This window comes from Eschrichtius robustus, chromosome 3 (genome assembly GCF_028021215.1).
Source record: "Eschrichtius robustus isolate mEscRob2 chromosome 3, mEscRob2.pri, whole genome shotgun sequence".
NCBI lineage: Eukaryota > Metazoa > Chordata > Mammalia > Artiodactyla > Eschrichtiidae > Eschrichtius > Eschrichtius robustus.
The window spans coordinates 117,567,475-117,573,251 of record NC_090826.1 but is presented as its reverse complement, the minus strand read 5'-3'; positions in this window follow the sequence as shown (position 1 = coordinate 117,573,251).

Below are 5,777 nucleotides of genomic sequence, written 5' to 3'. Positions count from 1 at the left end.
GATGGGTTTGAACAGTAAGCTGGACTTTTCTGTCTCTGTGCTGGCTTGCCTCCTGGCCAGTCTGGCCCTGGCATTTCAGGTTCTGCTGACAGCTGCTGCACGGAAAGCTTTGGAGGTCACTGGTCAGTGAGAAACAGCCCAGACCCATAGGCATGTCTACCCAGTCGGTAGTGTCTCCCTTCCTTGCCTTTGTCTTCTCTGAAATATGTACAAAAATTTTAGTGTTTTTATTTTAAAATATGCACCCTTTTGTGAAACCCCAATAAAACCCAGATGGAAATGCTTTGCAAATGGGACAGGTCATTCATGACAGATTCACCCAACCAAGAAACCACATTCTTGTAAAATCAGTACCCACTCCCTTTCCCATCTCTACTCAGCTTGACTTCCAATTCCCAGTCAAAACTGTAAAAGTCAAAAAGTCCACATGTCCCTCCCCCCAATAAAGTGAATTTTCCATTTCCACCAATGATACATTTTTTAATAGACTTCATTTTTTTAGAGCTGTTTTGGGTTCACAGCAAAACTGAGCAGAAGATACAGAGATTTCCAACTACCTCCACACAGGCACAGCCTCCCTCATTATCAATGTCCCCACCAGAGTGGTGCATCTCTTACAACTGATGGATCTACCCCAGTGGGATTTTTATTCCTTCATTCAGGTCCTCCTCACCTCCTTCACACACATGAGGGGAGAGGTGAGGGACAAGTGGGGGCATCCTAGACTTGGCCCAACCTTGTTGTTCACTGGCCCATTGTACCCCAAGATGCAGATCTAGGCACTTTCGTCTCTCAAAAGCTTTAATACTGTGACATAATGCCACTACCTTCACTGTCTCCAGTGTTGGACTGGAAATCAGAACCTCAAGGCTATTTGGTTTTATCCATAGATTGCCTTTGAACAATCCCATTCAGCAATGGTCTACTAAGGACACACGATGTGGCTAGCACTATGTGAGGTGTGGGGGAAGTAAAATGAACAACCACAGCCTCTGCCTAGTACTTGACACAGTATCTGGTACATGAGAGCCCTTCCATGAATGTTTGTTGAATGAATAATAATAGCATGTACAGCATCCTGGCTGTATACCAAACACTGTTGTAAGTGCTTTATGTGTATTATTCATTTAATGATCATACCAACCCTATGAGATATGTGTAGTTATTGTTACATTATGATTTTATAAAAGAGGAAAAAGAGGCACAGAGTAGTTAGCAATTTCTCTTTAATCACCCAGCCTGACTCCAGAGGCCTGAATGAATGAAACTCGATAAGCTTATGTTTAGGGAGGAGGAGAATCCTAACATTTGTATCCAGGTCCCATGGTAAAAATTAGAATATGCTATCTATAATTGAAGCATATGAGTTGATTTTAATTGAATTGAAATGAAATATAGGAATTTTCAAAAGGTGAGAGAAGTTGACAAAATCAAAGAAGGAAGTACAAGGCATATGGAAGTATTTGATCTGGAATTTGAAAAGTGGATAGAAACATCTTTCATCATGTAGCTTTCATTTAATTTTTTGTTAACGAGTTTGTTTATTGGAAGAGTATCACATGTATGTCTATAAAACTTCAACAGTATAAAAGGGTACAGAATGGAGACAAATCTCCCATCTATACCCCTCCCTACTGTTACCAGTTTCTTGCATGTCCTTTTAAATATATACATCAGGTAGGTTGGATTTTTATATAACTTGAAAAGAGTACTCTAGATGAAGGCACAGATGCAGAGGTAAAGTGCTGTGAGTTTTCAGGGGGAAATGTAAGTGGCCTGTTGCACCTGAAACAGAGGTTTCATAGCTTAGGCACTTCTAGCTCCTCACCTGGCAAATAGGGATAAGGGTCCCTTTCACCTCCCTACATAAACAACCTTATGGATGTTATAAAGATAAAGGAGAGTACATTCATATTTTGGAGAGAGAGAAATTAGACTCTGTTTTGTCATTTGTTCATTCATTCATTCGTCTCATTCAGCTTTTTCATTCTCTCGGGCAAAAAGGATTTATTGAGTTCCTACCATGTCCCAGGTGGGTATTAAGATTACAGCAGTGAACAAAACAGACACAGTCCCTACTCTTGGAAACTTATAACTGAGTAAGGATGACAAGCATTGAACCAGAGTTAAAAGTGTATTGAGTGATATGAAAGGAGAGATGCAAAGTGAACTGGAAGCACATGACAGAGAAACCGAATCTAAGCCAAGGGTCAAAGGCAGAGGCCTGAAGGACAGAAGGAGTTAACCCGGCAAATAAAGCGCAGTAACAGGCTTTCAGGCTGGGGAATGGTGAGTGCAAATATTCTAAGATAGAAATACCCAGCAGCGTCAAGGAATGGGACTCGGAGGACAGCTGGTAGGACTTCAGTTTAAAAAGGAGACTTATTAAAGACACATTATCTTTTCTTTGTAAGCCTAGATTTCCCGTAAGAACTGTGAGGGCTCTGAGTCCTACCTGAAAGACATGCTGTAGCAAGATGCCCAGTATCAGGGCTGGGCAAAAAAAAAAGTTATCATTAGGTAGAATCCCATTCTGTGAAAGGTTTGGCTAAATGCTACTGATTTCAGGAAAATATCCACGGGCCCAGGTGAATCACTCTACTTTCTAAGTAGAATTGCCCGGGAAGGAAAGTGAGTTGGTGTTAACAGCTACAAATGTTTCCTCCAGACTCTCTTAGTAACCAGGGGCTGACTGAATCACAGACGCGCTGGAAAACACTCATCAGGCAGTAGGATGTTTCAGGAGCTGGGACTCTACTTGAAGGGTTTTATGAACCACTTTAAAGTCCCCACTTATTTTTCCACTCTTGCTTAGGTGGCAATGAGTTCACGTACCCCCTGCAGACCTGGCCACTCACACACTCAGTTGTTACATCATCATTCTTTATGTGGGTTGTAGCGTGTGAGGGTCTCTTCCTGATGAAGTTTTGATTCCACTCCCCATGACTGAGTCTGCCTAAACCACTCAGCCTTTTCTTCTCATCTGCCCTCTCTTTCTTTCCCTCTTTACCCTCTTCTTTTCTTTTTTCAAAAATTTTTTCCTTTTCTTTTCTTTTTTTTTTTTTGGCTACTCCCTGCCCCATCCTCTATTTCCTTTTCCCCCTGACTCCCTTCCAATTCCAAGTTCTGAAAACAACCATGGTGTAAAGAGTCTGTTGGGTTACATGGGCGGAAGGGGCACACGGGAGACACAGCAGAGTGGAGACTTATGGTCTATGAATGGGTATAATTTCCATTTCTTTTTTCTCCATATTAAAATTGATCCAAAATAATCAACAGTATGATGGCAATTCTCAACCTTGATTTGAAGCCCAGACTCCTTTGAGAGATGACATTTATGGCTATGCTCCCAGAAAAATGTACATATGCTTATTTATACCACTTTTGTACACAATTTCAGGGGGCCCATGTACCACATGACGTTTCTCCTTGCATGGATGGTTCTAGTTTTCTGTCATCCCTTTATTGGCAGAAGTTTAAGTTCAGGATTCAAGAGGTTACTCTCTTGGGTACTGTACCTACCACATTATCTGGACAGTCAGGCATCCATAAGTGTGGCTGGAAGGAATTCCAACATGACCTCCAGTTTATCTTTATAAAAACAGCAACACCAGCACCATGAACAGCAGTCCTTATCGAATCAATTAAGCAACAAGGGAGAGCATTCTGTTTCAAGAGTTGATGTATTAGCAATATGTAAAAGAGCAAATGCCTAATTGTCTTTCTCACTATTCCTTAATAATGATAAGTGTCAGGAATTCCCTGGCAGTCCAGTGGTTAGAACTCGGGACTTCCATTACCGGGGCCCAGGGTTCAATCCCTGGTTGGGGAACTAAGATCCTGCAAGCCATGTGGCATGGCAAAAGAAAAAAAAGTACTATGTGTCAACCACTCAAATCCTGATTTTTCTTTTTTCCCAACCTCTGAATCTCTAGTCTGATATCAGCTGGGCCCTTTACAGGATCTCAGAGCATGTTGGTGTCAAGAACATCTGAATCAGTTTGCCCAAAGTTCCAACATCCATCTTAACCACGAGTTATTGTGTCTTTTCTAAGTGGCTGCATTACTTAGGCAGACAGTTTTATTGTACTCTTCTGACTTTCTTATCAACTAGAACAATTTGTGCTCTCTCTGACTCATGGGCTCCTTCTTTTATGAACATTAGCTTATGGTTAAGTTCAATTATTAAGTTCAGTCACATACTGGGCAGAGCTAAATAAGAGAGGTTTTAGTCAGGTAACATGGCTTTCAGCATTCATAAATTGAACAGATATTTATTTAAAGCCTACTATGTGCCAACCACAGTTGTGAGTCCTAGGGACAAAGCGGTGAACAAAATCAAATTCTTCCTCTTGAGAAGTTGGCATTCTAGTGTTAAAAAATAAAATGAATAATATATACAGTATAACATCAGACAGTGATAAGCACAACAAGAAGGGATAGGTTAGGATAGATAGGATAGTCAGAGCAGGTCTCTCAGAGAAGATGATTTTTTGAGCAGAAATCTAAAATAAAATGAGGGAATGAGCTCTTTAGATATGTAAGGGAAGAGATTGCCAGAGAGAGAGAGAGAGAACAGCAAATGCAAAAGCTCTGAGATGAGAATATTCTGGATGAGTTACAGACCAGCCGGAGCCAGTGTGGCCATAGTGCAGTGAGGACAGGAGATGGAGTTGGAGAGGTACCAGGGATTGGGTTATTCAGTCTTTGAAGCAATAGCAGGGACTATGGATTTTATTCTATGGGTGCTTAGAAAGCCCTGGAAGATTAAAAGCAGGAGAGAGACAAAATCTGATATAGTTTTAAAAGGTTACGCTGTCCATTGCATGGATGCAGGGAGATTAGTTGGAAGACAATGGCAGGGCCAGGCTGGTGATGATGGTGGTTGAAAGTCCTCAGATGCCAGATATATTTTTAAGGCAGAGCCAACTGGATTGCTGATAGATTGAATGTGGAGTATTAGAGGAAGAAAGGAGTCAAAGATGATTCCAGTGTTTTAGCCTAGGAATTGTAATGTTGTTTGCAGAAGGGGCTATAGAATCAAGAGTTCATTTGCTAAGTTTGAGATGCCCTTTAGACCTCCAAATACCAATACCAATCGGTGTAGGCAATTTGGAGTACTGTGAAGGGTTTGGGTAAGAGATATATCTCTGTAAGCATTCCAGAAACATGTCAAACTATGCAACTAGGTAAGTGTGGCTGAGAAAGAGAAGAGGTCTGAGTACTGAGTGCTGGGATGCTCCAGTCTTAGAGGTCTTTAAGAGCAGAAGGTTCCAGGCAAGGAGACTGAGAAAGGGCAGCCAATGAAATAGGAAGAAAACCAGGAGAGTGTGTTGTTCCCCAGGCCAAATGAAGGCAGTGTTTCAAAGGGGGAATACGAACTATGCCAAGTGAAAGCAAGATGAGAAAGCAAGGATGAAGATGGAGAAGTGACTTAGTATTATGGAATATATGGTGACCTTGACAAGAGTGGTTCCAATAAGTAGTAAGGAGAAGGCTGGTCTGGAGTGGGTACAAGGAAAAATAAGTCAGGAAATGGGGACAGAAGGTATAAACACACATTAAGGGACTTTGGGATAAAAGAAAACAGAGAAATGGGGAGGTGGCTGGGGATGGACCTGGGACCAGGGGAGGGGTTTTTTAAGATGGGGGAAATTACATGTTGGTACGTTGTGTGTTAATAGAAATAACCCACAGCATACCATAACAATAACAAAGTTGATGACGCAAGGGGTGGGGGAAGTTGCAGGAGCAAAGCCTTGAAGGGAGTGAGTGCT